This window comes from Macrotis lagotis, chromosome 1, assembly GCF_037893015.1.
Source record: "Macrotis lagotis isolate mMagLag1 chromosome 1, bilby.v1.9.chrom.fasta, whole genome shotgun sequence".
In the NCBI taxonomy this organism is placed as follows: domain Eukaryota; kingdom Metazoa; phylum Chordata; class Mammalia; order Peramelemorphia; family Peramelidae; genus Macrotis; species Macrotis lagotis.
In genome coordinates, this window is record NC_133658.1 from 556,920,024 (window position 1) to 556,938,020 (window position 17,997).

At 38.9% G+C, this 17,997-nt stretch overlaps 1 long non-coding RNA gene across 2 annotated transcripts in view; it reads left to right on the forward strand.

Annotated features, from left to right (window-relative positions):
• The first annotated feature begins 9,054 nt into the window (after positions 1–9,054).
• LOC141521313 (uncharacterized) overlaps positions 9,055–17,997 on the forward strand; it is a 65,574-nt gene continuing 56,631 nt past the window's right edge. For both annotated transcript variants that reach the window (XR_012477895.1, XR_012477896.1), the window contains exon 1: positions 9,055–9,141. This is a non-coding gene — a long non-coding RNA (uncharacterized LOC141521313). The remainder of the gene's footprint in view (positions 9,142–17,997) is intronic.

The window sequence follows — 17,997 nt, forward strand, 5'->3', positions numbered from 1 at the left end:
GATAAGGACCAAGGACAAGAGTCACACTGAATGAACAGGCATAATTACAGATTACAATTCATATATTACAGAGAACTTCTACAGTAGCTTTGTGATGAGACTATTGATCCATTTAAACATTTTAGTTTTTTTATTAAAAATGAATTTATATGTGTATTTTGAAAAAGTTTGGCATAGTGAAGAGTTGGCCAGGAAGACCTGGATTCAAATATCACCTTTCAGGATACTAATTGTATGATCCTGGGGAAATCAGTCTCTTAGTTGTCCAGACAACTCTCCAAGACCATCAGTATGGCCAAGATGGCAGCCTTCATTGGGATTTCCCTTTCTCAGTAGAATTGCAGGTTCAGTCACTATCACCTATTCTTTATCTGGGTACATTCTGTCTACTCAAGGGCAAGGCCATTTTATTTCTTTTTATCCCCATTGCCTATCACAACTTGCTTATTGATTGATGGACTTCTACTTCCACCTGCAGTTCCATAGAAGCTGTCATGACTATAGCAGTCAATAGCCCCAGAGGGGTACCTCCCATGCTGTAGCTCCTCAGAGTGAGTTCACATGTGGCTGTGGCCTCTTAAGTCATCCATTAAACCTCCTATTTATGAGAACTAATTTGGGGCAAAAAGAGAGCAGAGGCTGAGGCATAAATCTTAAATGCAGCAGACCTGACCATCAGGGTTTAAGTATATTGAAATCTGACAAGCCTACCCTTAGCAGTGGAATATGGAGAACAATATTGACGGTTTACAACTATTTCAGGGAACAGGTGTTAGGGGTTCATGAATTACTCTGACAAGCATAGCTGGCAGAAACAAAGACTGGTCCATTGTCTTTTGTAAACATCAACAATCAATGTTTTGATTATTTCTGGCATATGGAATTTCTATGAGCAAACCAGAGGTTTACTATTCTGCCTCTCATTTATTACCATTCCTAATGGATTTAGGAAGGGTATAGAAGAGCAAGTCATTCCAGGGAAAAGGAAAGGAACAAGCATTATAGTGTAATAGGATAAAATAGGTGGTTAAAAAAAGTAGGTCCTCCAATATTTGGGGGCAAGGAGAGATACTGATCCTTAACTCAACCCACCTTCAAAAAGATGTCTTATAGTGACTTCTCAGATTCAGGTTAAGGGTGAGGAGAAGTGGAAAGAATTCAAGATAGATGGAGTGATAGAACAAGAACTGAATTGGGAGTCAGTAGACTTGGGTGCAGTTTTGGGGTCTGTTGCTACATAGTCTTATGATGTTGGATGATGGGCCATCCCTTCTTTGTGTCTTAGTTTTCTCAATTGCAAAATAAGGAACATCTATTATACTAGATCATCTGTACAGTCCTTTATAATTCTGGCTTTCTATCCACATTTGTCCCTGGTCCTGATTGAAGTCAATCTGGCAAGAAAGGAGCCTAGAATCAAAGGATAATAACTGTATAGCACTTTATAAATATTATATCATTTGATCCTCACAACAACCATGGGAGCTAGTAGCTGTTGTTATCTTCATTTTATAGATGAGAAAACTGATAGATAGAGATGAACTGACTTGTCCATGGGCACATAACTAGTAAGTATCTGAAGCTGGATTTGAACTTAACCCTCTAACACTTTATCAAGTCACCTTATTGGTTTAGTCTAGTCCCTTCATTTTACAGATGAAGAAACTGAGGCCCAAGGAGGTTAAGGGAGTTTTTCAAGGTCAGTCAGGCAACAAGCATTGGAAGCAAGATATGAACTCAGGTCCTTGGACTAGAGTCCTCTTTCCACTTAGCAAATTAGTATATGCAAACAAATCACTAAAAATGGAGCAAAGAGTAAAAAAAGTAATAGCTTAGGAGAAAGTACATCTCTAAATGTTTTGTTCCCCTGTACCTGTCTAATGCACATATCATTTATTCATTAGCATTATAGTTCCTTGGATAGGTGTCATTTTTCCTTACTAGACTATAAGTTCCTTGAGGATTGAGACTATCTTTACCTAAATTTTATATTTCTTCCAGCACTTCTAACACTGCTCTAGATCCCAGGAACCCCCTAATCAATGTTTGTTGCATTTGTTGAATTAAATTGGTGGTAGGAAAAGGAAGACACACATTGAACCTAATTAAAAGAGTAACTTACTGTTTAAGGATTTTATTATATTAATGATATGCAAATATAGTCTACAAACAGCAAATGAGTCTTATCTATTCATTAAAAATACATCAAGTATTTATTAAGGCATCTACTAGCCTAAGGCACTGTGTTAGGCTCAGAGGAGACCATGATGTGTAGCATCGTGCCCAGAAAGAACCTAATTTGATTAATAACTTGTTTATCAGGTTATCAGTAATGAAAGGATAAAGGTTTTGTTCTGGCAATGAAGAGCTGTCCTTGATTGGTTTTCAATGGCCCACTAGCAACACATTAGGGATAATTGATTCATGGATCCCTTCATATCCCATGATTTGAACTTCAATGGAGATCTCAACAGAAGGAGAGAATAACGAAGAAACTCAGAAAGACTATAGTGACTGGGGCTTTCTGGAGAATAACCCTGAACATCTCTGAGGATCTTCCATGAGAAGTTGAACTACAGAGTCACATGTGGCCTAGTGGCCTTGGAAATAAAAGAGAAAAGAAAGAATTCCTGAATATAATGAATTCTGAGACCAAACTTCTTGGAAAGGAAAGTAACAATTCCTGAATCCAGAAGGATCTAAGGCCAAGAAGTAGTAAGAAGCAGAATCATACAGTAGAATATTCGTCTCAAACACACAGCCTGCTCCTCAAATCTTCTCTATTTGGCCTGAAACAGATTACAATGTAATTGGAAAATATTAACAAAATATACAAAAGTACAATACAATATGTTATTATTCAGTTATGACCCTATTTTAGGGGTTTTCTTGGAAAAGGTGCAAAAGTAGTTTTCCATTTCCTTCTTTAGCTCATTTCACAGATGAGGAAACTGAGGCAAATACAATTTAAGTGTCTTGCTCAGGGTCACATAGCTAGTAGATATCTGAGGTCAAATTTGAAATCAGGAAGAGAAATTTTCCTGTCTCCAAGTGTCCCCTAGTTCCCCTCACAGTATAGAGATAATATTAATCTATGATTCAATATAGGGCCTGCAAGGATCTGTCTTGGGTTTAATACTGGCAATGTAGAGGAGCAGGAGGGGGTTCCAGGAACATAGAGTTAGAGTTAAGAGGGAAGAGGAGGTCATTTAGTCTACCACTCTACTTTTTTGCAGGACCAGAGAATAAAATGACTTTTAAATGACCTTGCCACATGGAAGGTTTATCCTATTGCCTTTCTAACAACATCCTACTTATTCCCCTCTTTAAGGGAGCACTGGTACTATAAACAGTTTGTTAGTAAGTGTGGGTAGTCAGGTGGTGCATAGTACACAGAGCAAACACTTTCCTCTTCCAAGAAGAGTCACAACCCTTAACCAGTTCCATAAATCTGGAGAAATATATGGTAGCCTGTAGAACTCATCACTAAAAAGGAAATATTGGAAGCAATTCAGTATAATTCAGCAAATAAGAGTTGGCAGGCTTTCCAGTCCTTGTTCCTCAAGAGTTTCCTTTTCGGCTAAGTCTAGGTGACTCAGTAGATAGAGCTCTTGGACAAGAAGTCATGAAGACTCATCTTCCTGAGTTCAAATCTGGCCTCAGACTAGCTGTGTGACCCTGAGAAATAATCACCTATTACAGGTTAAGCCCTGGTCAATCAACTATGTCGGAAGCAACACCTGAACCCAGATTTTGAGCTAGGCTTGTTCCCCACTACATATATGTATCTTATGATACAAGATCCAATGTATTTAAAAGCAAATGAAGTATTTAGACAAAGTGGTACGAGATATATGAGATGAAAGCTATCATTTTTCATTGTGGCCCATTAGTCGTTTTAGTCAATATATAGATAAAGACTGCTTTATATAGACCACATTTCTTCAAAAGTATTCTGTGATTAAGAATATTCATTAACTAAGACTGATGTTCTCTCAATAAATCCTAATCAGTGATCTAATACTGGATTTGTTACGAATGCCCAATCTCTAATTAAAATGAACAGCCCTTTTGCTTCTAGTTCCAGGCCTGGCTGGGCTATTGGCTGTGGATTTAGGTTTTTGTGGTTTGTTTGTTTTTTCCCAGCTGGTTAGTTAGTTGACACTGCTCAAAGTCCTTCTCGTCTTTCAGTAATTCCACTGCACTTCCTCACATATTAGCTATTAACTTGTCCAAGACAAAACAATTGAGGCTTTGACCCAGGGCACTGAAACTTAGAGGAACTTGTACTTCAGAAACTAGAGACATCTGAGCTTAGTATGGCAGGAATGATTATTTAAAATATTAAATTGTCTGATGGTTCATTTCTTTATCCCATAATCACCCCTCCCCTCAACCTTTGCTCTAAGTGAGCATTCCCCCAAACTTATCAGAGTCTTTCTAGACCATATCACTTCCTCCTCCATCTTGTATGTACTGGAAAGTGATTCTGAAGTGTTCTGGGTTCTATGTTTTCCCCTAAAAGGACAGTATCTCAGAATCTCTTCCCCTTCCCTTATTTGACTTTGTCTGATTTAATTTAATTTTTTATTTAATTTTATTTTTTCCAATTACATGCAAAAATAGTTTGCAACATTCATCCTTTTGAAAGTTTTTGAGTTCCACATTTTTCTACCACCCTCCCTTCATTCACCCTCCCCATGGCATCAAACAATCTGATATAGGTTGTATATGTACAATCATGTTTAACAGATTTTCATATTAGTCATAAAATGTTAATTTTAAGGATCTTTTCATACTGCTTTTGTTGGACATCAAAATTGCTAGTTATGACTATCTACCTTTGTTTGGCAGATTTTCAGCCTAAGCAAGCTTGTGTCACAATGAGCATTAGGTCTACTTGAAATGCAGTTATATTTGTCATCACCTCCCTTAGTATTTCTCATCTTTCAAGTGCTTCTCAAAACAGCCCTGTGAAGGGTGCATTTGAGGTTACCCTCCACAGTACATCAAGTTATCTCTTGGCAATGAGAACCTTTTCACATTATGTTGCTTCTAAGACTTCTAAAAAATGCTCCTATGCCATTGAAATATTCAGATTTGGGGCTTTCTTCTCACCTTGGTACCATTTTTGAAAAGTCCCCTCTTTGAATGAGAGAGGTAGCACTGATAGGTCAATATGATTTGCAGTGATCAAATTGCTTTTCACAGATGAAACCAAGCCATTAGTCTTTAGGAGTTGAGAGAGACAGAAAAAGACAGACAGACAGACAGAGAGAAGGACAGAAACAAGGACAGAAAGAAGCAGCATAGAGATAGAAAGGAGAGATAAAGAGACAAAGATAAGGAAATACAAACAGAGAAATAGAGAGAGAAAGGGAGAGAGACAGTGACAAAAAATAGTCATTTGGGGGAAAGAGAGAGAGAGAGAGAGAGAGAGAGAGAGAGAGAGAGCAGAAATGACTCAGAGATCCCAAATGGCTGTATCTGCTCCTAGAGGAGTACATATTGTGTAGGCTGTATAGGTCTGGGTTTATGTGCACACCTGGCTCGACTCTATGCATATTCATTCCTTTTCCTGGATTGATTGTCCTAAAAAGGAAAAATTTGAAACAGTTCAGTATGATTCAGCCAATATTTATTAAACCTTTTCTGTATTCAGTACCATTCCATGGGTTATGGAAGATTCAAAAGAAGAACAAGGCATTTTTCTCAAGAAATTTATAGCTTTATCAGGGCAGTAAATCATAGACATGGAGCAGTTTAAGAATTACATAGTTCTGAACCTGAAATCAGGAAGACCTTCTGGCAGTGGCTGCATTTAAAGTCCCAGGATCCAGGTTCAAATTCTAGCTTTGAGGCTTACCACACACTTGATTTGGGACTGGTCTTCAGTTTCTTCATCTACAAAATGGGAGAATTGAACTTCCTTCCAGTTTTGAATCTATGATCTCCTGTGATATTTATAAGAATATTTATGACAAAATCTGTGTCTGCACATAATGCTTATGTCAGAGACTCTTAAGACAAAAAGAACCCAGGCACACTCCCTTTTGCTTCTAGCCATCACAAAGTAAAACTGAGAAATGCTGTGTATGATGCCCCCTAATATATTGAGATCAATTTTCCACTTGCAAACATGACAATAGTAAAGAGAAAGTTTACTAAAGGAAGGAAAACAAAATAGGTCTCCTAATAAATAAATATTGGTCCCCCCAAATCCACTGGTCTAAATCTCAGTCACTTAAACAATCCCTGATATGGGAATTCCTCTGTTGGATCTCCCTACTTAGTCATTTTTTCCTTCTCCCCTCCCCTCCCCCTTCCTCTGCTCCTCTCTTTTCTATCTTCTCTACTCCATTCTCCTCCCCTCTTCCCCTCTCCTCTCTTCTCCTCTCCTTTTCTCTCTCTTCCTCTCCCCTCTCCTCTCTCCTCTCCCTCCTTTTCCCCTATTTTTCTCCTCCTGTCCTCTTTTCTCCCCTCCTTGTGGCCCATTCTTTTCCCTCCTCTTCTCTCTCCCCTCCCCTCCCTCCTCTTTCCTCATTTTCTCTCCTCTTGTCCTCTCTTCTCCTCTCGACTCCCTCCTTTCCCCTCTTCTCTTCTCCTCTCCCCTCCCCACCCATCCTCTCCCTTCCTTGCCCATCCTCTCCCCTCCTCTCTTCTTTTCTCCTCTCCTGTCTCCTCCTCTCCTCTCTCCTCATTGTCCTCTGATTTCGACCTAAACTACTAATCACTCCTCTTTTCTTCTTTCTTTCTCCCTCTACTCTTTACTACTTTGCACCCTTCCCATGCCATGTATGCCTTTCTGAGTCTATCTATTTTTCTTAAGTGTCTCAGTGGGAGAGGAAAAGGGACAAAAACTTCATTATTTGCTTCAAGTTTAATGGGAGGTAAGGGTTTGGAGAAGTCCCCATTTTTGGACCAGTCATAATAACCTGGCCTGCCTCATTGGGTTTTCATAGTTATTGATTTGTCATCATTTCAAAACAGGACAAAGCTGTACCTTCCATCCTGACCACAGACATCTAAATGTTCATAATCCAGACTAACTAAAGACTTTTGAGGTGTTGCATCAGACTAGCTACCTAAGAAGGGGCTAAGCACCAGGAAGTATATCTATTTAATTCCATCAAAAATGTGGAATTTTACTTAAACACAAGAATAGTCAACCAGTAGTCACTCTTTACAGGGATGTGTTGTCTCTCTATATTAAATTGGAATTATAGAATATCAGATTTCAATAGAATTGGAACCCAGAAGACCTGAATTTGACTCCTAACACAGATAGATATGTGATTGGCAAGTCACCCACTTCAGCTTGGTGGCACAGTGGACAGAGCCTTGGAGACAGGAGGACAGGAGTTCAAATCTGATCTCAGATACTTGACACTAACTAGTTATGTGACCCTGGGCAAGTCACTTAACCTTGATTGACTTGCATCCAGGGCCATCTCCAGTTGTCCTGATTCATATCTGGCCAGTGGATCCAAGATGGCTTTGGAAGAGAAAGCACAGCACCTACTCACTCGTCATGGCATCACTTCCTTGATATTATGGTCTTCTTCTTCTAGAAAGGAAAACGCTTACTTTTTAAAAATTTTTTATTTTTTTAGGTTTTTTCAAGGCAAATGGGGTTAAGTGGCTTGCCCAAGGCCACATAGCTAGGTAACTATTAAGTGACTGAGAGGGATTTGAACCCAGGTACTCCTGACTCCAGGGCCGGTGCTTTATCCACTGCACCACCTAGCGCCCCAGGACAAACACTTTCAATTCTAATGGTGCTATCATATGATTGCCTACTTTGGTCCCTTCATTTTATAGATGAGGAAACTCAGGCCCATAAATGTAATTTGCCCAAAGTCACTAAAGTTCATTTATGAGAGACCATGAAATTAGGTCTCTTGACTACTCAGTCTGTGTATTTTTCACCACATTACACTGCCTCTTAACTTTGAGTGAATTTAATGATCTGTCCAATCTAACAATTATTTGATTCTGTACCTCATCTATCAAATTGAAGAATGATTTGGATTGAATTGGTCAATTAAACTATTGAATAGTTATGCCAATCAAAAGAAATCTATTAAAACCTATCAGTTAAGTAGATACCCAAACAGATCTAATATGTCTCTAACATTTATTAAGCATCTTTGCAACATCTCTCAAATACACTTCCTTCTTTCCTCTGACACTGCCATCTCTCTAGAGCAGGTCCTTATCACCTTATGCCAGAATTATTATAATAAAAGTCTGCTGGTGGGTTTGTCTTCTCCAAATCTCTGTCTGCCTTAAATCTCTCCCCACCATAATTCATTCTTCATTCAGTCACCAAAGTGATTTTCCTAAAGCATAGGTTTGATCATTTTAGCCATCCCTTCTCTATAAATAAACCTCAGTAGCTACTCTTACCTCCTGGAGCAAACCCGAAATGCATTGTTTTGGCATTTGAAGCTTTCAGTAATCTAACCCCACTCCTACCTTTCCAGCCTTCTTACACCTTATTCCTCAACGTATATTCTTAGATCCAGTGACACTGACTTCCTGTCTGTTTCATGAACAAGACCCTTCATCTCCTGTTCCGGGCATCTCCTCTGGTTCTCCTCTAAGTCTGTACTCCTTATGTGGCTTCCTTTAAGTCCCAACTAAATCCTACCTTCAACTGGAAGTCTTTCTCAGTCCCTTAATTCTAGCTTCTTCCTTCTTTTGATTGCTTCCTCTCTATTCCTTGATAGTTTATATTTGTTAACTGTTATGATTCCATTAGATTCTAAGCTCCTTGAGAGCAGGGACTATTTTTTTTGCCTTTTTTTTGTAACTGTAACTTTTGCCTGACTCAAAGTTGGTGCTTAATAAATGTTAATTGACGGACTGATGCCTAGGTGTGGGTCCAGAATCAAACTAGAGACTGTCCTCTTCCCTCAAGGAGCTTATATTCTATTAGAGAAATTCCATATGTGAACAGATAAGTGTTTACATCATAATTGGAGGAGAAAGGAGAGAACATTCACAACTAAGGGGATCAGGAAAGGTCTCCCATAGGAGACGACACATGAGCTGAGATTCTTGAAGGCAGGTATGGTTCTAAGAAGTGCAGATGGAAAGGGAGACGTGGAGGACAGCCTTTGCAGAAGCTTAAATTTGGTAAATGCTCTGAGTTTGGAGAACACAAGAAGGGCAGTTTAGGTGTAATGTGTGAAGGGGAATACAAACATGGAAGGAAAGGATATCATCAGACTGTGAAGTACTTTAAATGACAAAGTGATGTTTATGTTTTTATCCTAGAGTTAGTAGAATGGAGTAGCTAGCTTGGCATGTCAGTATGAAATACAATATTAATACTTGCGTAACCCCTGTGTAAAGGGGATCTTTGACATTTCTGGGCCCCAAGAAGCTTCTCAGTTTGGTTAATGCCCTTAAGTCTGAGAACACCCTGACAGGGCTGAAATAGTTGACCCTGAGAATCATGAGATATACCATAAATTTTATCTGGGACTAATGTTCTTGTTAACCTAATCCTTTTGCTGTTTCTGCAATATTCCTGCTCCCTCCTAAAAATGCCTCCCCCCCCTCCAGGACAACTGGAGTTGTGAGATAGTAGACCCCACCCGACCTGAGTCTCCCTGGTATGTGACTGTCCTGTACCCCAGGCAGACCCTGACCCTCTCTCTTGTATGTGGCTGTCCTGTACCCCAGGAAACACGTAAGACCCTGACCCCCTTCCATCTTTTATTGGCTTCCTATCTATACTATGTCACATGTATACATCAGTCTGACAAGGAAATATATCTAACTGCTATTTCTGCTTCTGTACTCTGCTCACGATACCCCTGCCCCTCAAAATACTATACAACCCTTGCTCATTCTATTTTCTGTTGTTAGATTTGGGCTTAGCCCCTAATAACCCCCGGGGTTTGTTAGATTTGGGTTTTTACCCCTAGCAACCCCTGAGTAAATATGCTCTATTCCAAAATCCAATTGGTCTCTGTTTCTTGTGTCTGATTTGGGGTACAACAGTATTAGAATATACTATCAGATATTGAGCTAGATGGCATAGTGGATAGAGTTCCAGGTCTAGGGTCAAGAAGACCTGAGTTCAAATCTAATATAAGACATCAACTTTGTGGCCATGAGCAAGTCACTTAGCTTTGTTTGCCTCAGTTTCCTTATCTGTAAAATGAGTTGAAGGGGAAAATGGCAAACCCCAAATGGGGTCATAAAGAATCAGACACAAGTGAAACGACAAAACAAGAGTAGGTTCATAGAGTAAGAGGTGACATTGTTAGACTTGTACATGGGGAATACAATTTTGGTGCTGTATGGAGCAGAGATTGGCAATAGAGATTGGCAGCCTGAAGGAAGTTCAATTAGGAGTCTGTTACAATATCCTAGGGCAGAGGAGTGACAAAGGCCTGAACTAGGGGCATATGAAAATCAAATGAGTTGTCTTCAGATTTTAAATAAAGCACCCTGGAATTTTTAGCCATCACATGTCACTGAGGCCTTGTCTAGTAAGCTAATCTAGCCAGGTGTGTTCAAGGAGTCTGTCAGAAGTACTGTTCTCTGCACTAACCTAATTATTTGTGACAAGGTTGCTTTGTGCATTATTTATTGTGGGCCTGCAGATTGCCAAGGCCGCCCTGCTCTCTCCAGTTATTGCACCAGCTCTGGGACTACAGTGGAATTGCTGCAACCTGATTCCTTTCCCATTGATGAGACCCCCTCCTTGTCCTCCACTATCTGTGGGGCTCTTCCTGTTCTCCTGTAGCCGGCGGAAAGGTAGCCTAGGCTTGCAAGAGCTCTGGTGGGTTTTGATTCCCCCCCTCCAGTCTGGCTGCTTCACCCATTTAGCTCAATGCAAATGCCAAGAGCAAGGTCAGTCTTTTTTCAGACTTCACTCTGAATATCAATTGACTCTTGGAAAGACAGTCTGTTTCCTTTTCATATAACTCATACTTTTTTTTTCCTCTTCTTCCCTTCCGATCTATTAAGATTGGGTGGGGGAGGGGAGGGAATAGACCCTTTAGTTTTGTGCTTAAATTTAACGAGTCAGACTGTATTCTCTAAAGAAGAATGTTGGGAAAGGATTTCAGGACAGAGTATTAAACCACGTGGTTTAAAAAAAATGAGATCTTTAAAAAATTTATTCTGAATCTAATAAATGCCAGAAAGGGGAGAATTTTCCATATACAAAGAAAAATAGAAAAAGATAATTATATGTGAAATTATGGATATCTATTGTGATTACTTGTTTCTTAAAAAGTATATAATAACCAAGGCCAATTGCTGTCTACAGTAACAGTAAAACTGTTGGAAGAATAATTGTGAACAGCCAACTTATTCTGAATATTATAAATACTCAAATCAGCTACAAAGTATCTATGAAGGAAGATGCTATCTATCTCTAAAGAAAGAACTAATAAACAAATGTATGGATGGTTTTACAAAAATTGACAAATCTATGTCAAATAGTGGCCTTCTCTAGTGAGGCATTAGGAGGAAGGAAGCCAGATCATAACTTAAAATGTAACCAAAAAATAAATTTTATTTTATTTTTTTTGTTTTTTAGGGGGGGGGGTTTGCAAGGCAATGGGGTTAAGTGGCTTGCCCAAGGCCACACAGCTAGGTAATTATTAAGTGTCTGAGGTCGGATTTGAACCCAGGTACTCCTGACTCCAAGGCCAGTGCTTTATCCACTACGCCACCTAGCCACTCCCCAAAAAATAAATTTTAAAAAGGATATAATAAATTTAACAGGTTGAAAAGTTGAAATTTCTTGATTTTAACATTTATCTACTTTGGAAAAAAATTGCACAATACTCTTAAAGGAACATATTGTAATTAAGAGACCTGCTTTATATGCCTAGCTTTGTCATAAAGTAACTGTGTGACCTTGGGAAAATTACTTGATCTCTCTGGACCTCAGTTTTTGCATTTCTAAAATGTTGGGTTGACCCAGCTAACCTCTCAGATTTAGCTCCAGTTTTTTTATATTCTAACTACATAAATTTAGAATGGAGTTCCAATGAGTGTCACACAGAAGTATTAGTTGGGGTCAAAATGGATTATTGATACTCATAGCCAAGGGAAGAATAGGTATTAATAGTGGTACAGCAGTTCACTTAGGGATGGAGTCACATGTGACCTCCCTTGCCCCCACCATTCAGTGCCAGCTTCCATATTGGTTCTTTGGAAAAATTCCCCTGGTTTACATAGCATTTCCTGGCATCAGTCCTCAGTCCTCCATGATGGGAGTGAGATCGGTGGACCAGGGGCAACTAGGTGGTGTAGCAGACAGAACACTGACCTTGGAGTCAGACTGACCTGAGTTTGAATCCAGCCTCAGATGTTTACTAGCTGTATGACCCTGGGCAAGTCACTTAACTCTGCCTCAAGGAAAAAAAACCTTAGACCAGTAGGAAAAGGAGATGTCTCTAAAAGTTAACCAGGAAAGTCTATTCAGATTGAGGAAGAATAGAATCATAACAGAACTATATTGGCAAGAAATGAACTGCTGGGAAAGATAAAAATTTCACTGGGAAATCAGCATAATACTGAGTACCCTAAGGGCAATCTTTAAGAATCTATTGACAGCTTGACTTAATTTGTACATTTATTCTAGCTGTTTAGATACATTTTATACTTAGAGACATATGCACTGCATGGTGCTGTCCCATTGGAGTGGTTTTGAAAATTTTTTCTCTTCCTCTTCAAAGGATTTTCGTCATTGTAGGTTCTCCCTCCATTGTTTGATAAAACCATAAGCAGAATCTTGTGTCCTTTACAAATCTGAGTCAATGACATTCAGGATGATAAAGTTGTGCTTTCAAATAGAATATCCATTGTGAAAGCCTTTCTGGGCTTTAATTAAGGATGTCCTGGACACACACACACACACACACACACACACACACACACACACAGAGCTAATACTTATATAGTGCCTAAGTGTGTGATAAGTATTTTACAATAATTATCTCATTTGATCCTCATGACAACCTTGGGGATATTATTATCCCCAATTTATAGTTGAAGAAACTGAGGCAAACAGAGAATAATGGCTTGCCCAGGGTCACACAGTTAGTGTGTATCTATCTGCAGATGGAATTTGAAATTATATCTTCCTGATTTCAGGCTGGCACTCTGTCCCACCTAGCTGGTGTATAATTTGCACACAGACACACACATATACACACACATATTAAATATAATACATATATAGGTAATATACCTATTACATATGGAAACAACTGATATCAGGAGTCCATTTAAAGTTTTCTTAGCAAAGGTACTAGAATGGGTTGCCATTTCCTCCAGTTCATTTAACAGATGAGGAAACTGAGATAAATAGGGTTAAGTGATTTGCCCAGGATGATGTAGCTAGTAAGAGGATGAGACCTTATTTGAACTCAGGTCTTCCTGACTCCAGGTCAGTGCACCATCTACAGCACCACCCAGTTGCCAATGCTCTTACTCTCTCTGTCTCTCCTTACCACCCTCTTTCCTCTCTCTTCTCTTTGTGTCTCCTCTCTCTCTCTCTACACAAACACACACCTATAGATAGATAGATAGATAGATAGATAGATAGATAGATAGATAGATAGATAGAGATAGAGATAGAGATAGAGATAGAGATAGAGATAGAGATAGAGATAGAGATAGATATAAACACACATAGATATTTCTCATAAAGATTTTGTAGAGATCAGAAAGCAGTCATAGAAGTTATTAGATATTTTATATTTCCTCAATATTGTGTTACTTCTACATAGTATATATATCATGAAGACTCTAAATGAGGTGGTTCCCCTATTCCAAATGAAGCAAAAAGTATATTATAGAAATCTTGACAAGAGTTTTCCATTTTCCTGTGTAGTTTGTGCAATGTCCTTCTTTTACTTCATTCTTAAATGCCCTCGGGATGATCTGACTTAACTATGATTTTTTTTTTACAAAGCTTTCTATAACCTTGTTTTTTTTTTCCTTCCCTCTACTGCTTCTTGCAGTTTTATGAGGCGATATTGCTCATAATCTTCCACCATCGTCCTCTGTGAGGCTTTACAAACGAGTTTGTATTCTAAGCTGGTTTTGCCCTTGGCTGCCATATCTCTCTACTTGGCAAGGGGATCAAGTTTTATAATAATGTCGTTAATACACAATAAACAGACCCAACTATCATGTTGCTCAGCAGATCCATTGTGTGGCAACTCTCCAAGCTAACACTTGAGCTGAAGTGCTAACTCCCCTAAGCAAATGTCGTATTTAGTATGCACACTTTATCAAACTTTATTATCCCAGGTAATTATTTTTTTTCTCTAACCCTATGTTTTCACAACTGATCCACAAGCATTTGTGAATCACTTTAAATGATAATACAAAGACAAAAAATACTCTACCTTCAAGTAGTTTAGTTTCTATTGGAGAAGACATGTGCATTTCCCAGTAGTCTCATCACCTTGCTATCTACTCATCAACCATCATCCTTATTTCCTCCCACCAGAAACTTTTGGTCCATTGACCATGAGAGGGTGGCTTTTGCCTTATCTTGCTAGAGTTCAGGGCTCTCCATTTTCTTTCTTCTAGGCCAGAGTGGAAGGAGGGAAGAGGCAAGCAGAGTTAAGTGACTTGCTTATGGTCACACATCTGAGGTCAAATTTGAACTCAGGTCCTCTTGACTCCAAGGTCAGTGTTCTATCCACTGCATCACCTGTGCCCCAGGCTTCCCCACTTCTCTATAAGATATTCTATATCTTCTTCCTTTAGAATGTAAGCTCCTTGAGGGCAGGGGTTATCCTGCTTACATGTCTCTATAGTTTGGCAGAATGCCTGGAATATAGAAAAATATTTAATAAATGCTGTCTGTCTAATTATCTATCCACTAAATATTTGCCAAAAAAAATACAAGGTATTTTTGGAAGGAGGATGCCAGCAACTGGAAGGAATCAAGAAAGGAGTCATGTAGGAGGTGACATTTGAAGTGAATTTCATACAACTCTCATGCTCTCTCTGGAGTAGATATTCTACAACTTTTTCTCCAGTCTTAAACCCTGACTGACCCTTCCAAATTTGATCAATATTGACCTTACCTTCCACTTCACTGAGAAAAACTAAAGCCTTTTGTAATAAGCTTCCTCATCTCCCCTATTGTATATAACAAAACTTTTCTTTTTTTCTCTGTTACTGCCTTCTTTACTTTAGCCCCTAAGGAAGAGGTAACCTCTTTCCAGTCAGATTTAACCTCTCTACTTGTGCCTTTGATCTCAACCCCTTTCAACCCCTCTGGAATCTTAATCAATCTCTTTCACCCATCTTATATTTCTCCTTATCTACTTGTTCCACCCTTCTACTCATAAACACATCCAGGTCTCACCTAATCATTAAAAAAAAAAAACTCCTTGACTCTACTATGACTTTGTTATTATTTCTTTCATTACTCTACTAGTAAAAAGCATCTACTAATCATGCCACTTCATTACTCACTCATTTTTCCATTGCTTAGAATCTTACTTTTGAGCTTTTCATTCTATTGAAACTACTCTCTCAAAGGTTACTGGTGATCTCTTATATCATTCTCTCTGTCCTTAACCTTCTTCACCCTATAGAATAGATCATTTCCTTAATACTCTCTCCTGCAATATGAGTTCAACCACCTTCTCCTGCCGTGTCCTTTCCCTGCAAATCTCTGCCCTAACAAGGCCTGCCAACTGACCATCTGACTGTCCCTCACATTATGTCCATTTACTATCTCCAATCTCTGAAAGAATAGTACCCTCTACTCAAAGATGAACGTTTTCATACCTTGGCATAACCTTCACATCCTCTCATCATCCAGTTCCTTATTCTAATTCCCCTCAATCCTTTCACCACAAAATTTCAACCAAATTCTAGTCAGCTTTCTGGAATGCCTGTTCCCTAGGCAACAAACTTCCCTTTATTCTAAATCTTTTCCTCCCCCACTCCTTCCATCTACTAGCTATTAATGAAACTAGCTCTTTTCCTCCCACCCAGAGGAAAGAGCTTCCCTGGCTACCCTTTTTAGCACTTAGGGCACAATCGCTCATTCTCTTTGACCCATTAGTCAAGATTAGGAAATTGGGAATCTCCTTGCTCTTTATTGCCCTTCCCAAGTTCTCCTACTACCTTCATCACTCAGTGTCTTTTCTTCCTTTGAATTTCATGTTATTTATATCTACTACTCAATCAAAATCCTGGTAGCTGTTGTCTACACAATTTCTGCCTTTATACTGGGAAATTTCAACACACACACACACACACACACACATGAACTTTCCCTCCAACATCCTTATCACTCATTTCCTAAACCTGAGCTAGTTACTCTTCTATTCCACCATAGGCTCACTCAAAGATGGCCATAGTCTTGATCTTGTTACCACTCACAAATATACCATCTGTGTTCAAGAATTCCTAAAGCCCCTTATCTGACCATAATCTGTGGTCTTTTTACTATCCCTCTGCTCTACCCTACAAAAACACTGTCATCAGTACTGATTATTATTTGAACCTTCAATTCTCTTCCAGTCTTCTCACCTGTACTAGCTAGCCACTCTCTCTTCCTTTTTTCATCTTGACCATCTGATGAACCAGTTCAACTCTATATTGTCCTCCTCTCTTGAGATCTTATCCCCTTTATCATATTGTTAATTATATCCTGCCAAACCTTAGCCTTGAATCACTCCTACCATTTGCTTCCTACACATGTACTGATGAATGAAGATGGAGAAAAATCACAACCATTTGACTGAGTTCACTACAATGTTGTTACATAACCTCATCTGGGTCTTCAATGCTGCCAAGCAATGCTTCTACCTCCCTTATCAGCTCCCACTTCCACTCTCTACAGTAGTTCTTGCAAATCCCTTCTCAAACTGTCTATGGGTATCCATTGCTCTACCCTCAAAGCTGAGTTCCCTGCTTCATATTTTACAGAAAAAAAATTAAGAGTATTCACCATGAACTCCCTCTACTCCCCTCTTCCCCATCTCTTAAATCATTCTGATGCCATTATCTTATCATTCAAATACCATCTCACTCAAATGCTTCACATGTTGCAGTGTCCTCATTCCTTAACAAGGCTAACCCTTTCTAGCTGTTTGAGCAGTTCCATTCTTTTCTGTCATCTCCACTCTAATACTTATCTTCAAATTCTCCCTATATATACCCTATATATATATATATATATATATATATATATATATATATAGCTCATTTCCTATTGCTTACAACTTTCTGAAAGTTGACCCTTCCATCCTCACTATCATCCTATCTGCCCTTTGTTTTTGTGTCATTTTAAGTTGTGACTGACTTTCCGAGGGCCAAACAATAATAAGTATCTGAGGTCAGATTTGAACTCAGAAAGATGAGTCTTTCTGTCTCCAAATCCAGAGTTCTGTCCACTGAGTCACCTAGCTGCTCAGTAATAAAAAGCAAAAAAGGTTGAATTCAGTAGATACTGCACTTTCTCTCCTCTCATTCTCTTCTTAAACCCTGATGATACAGCTTCTCTTATCATTCCTTGAAACTGCTCTCTCCAAAGTTACCAATGATCTCTTAGTTCTCAGATCCAATGGCCTTTTCTCACTGTTGATTATTATCTGCTTCTGGATATTCTCGTCTCTCTAGATTTTTATGACACTGGCCTCCTGGTTGTGCCACAAATAAGACACTCCAGTTCTTGGTTCCTGGAATTTTTCTCTTACTGACTCCTAATACCTCCTCAAATCCCATCCCTAACCCCTCTTAATTCTAGTGCTTTCCCTCTGTTAATTATTTCTATTTATCTTGAATATGACTGCCTTGTGTATATTTATCTACACCTTGTCTCCCCGATTAGATTATACACTCCCTTAGGGCAAGAACTGTCTTTTGCCTCATTCTGTAACCCTAGCACTTAGCAAAGTGTCAGACATATGGTAAATACTTAAGAAAAGTTTGTTGATTAATTGATTCTCCCTTGACTTTTATACCATTGGTTTCTCCTGA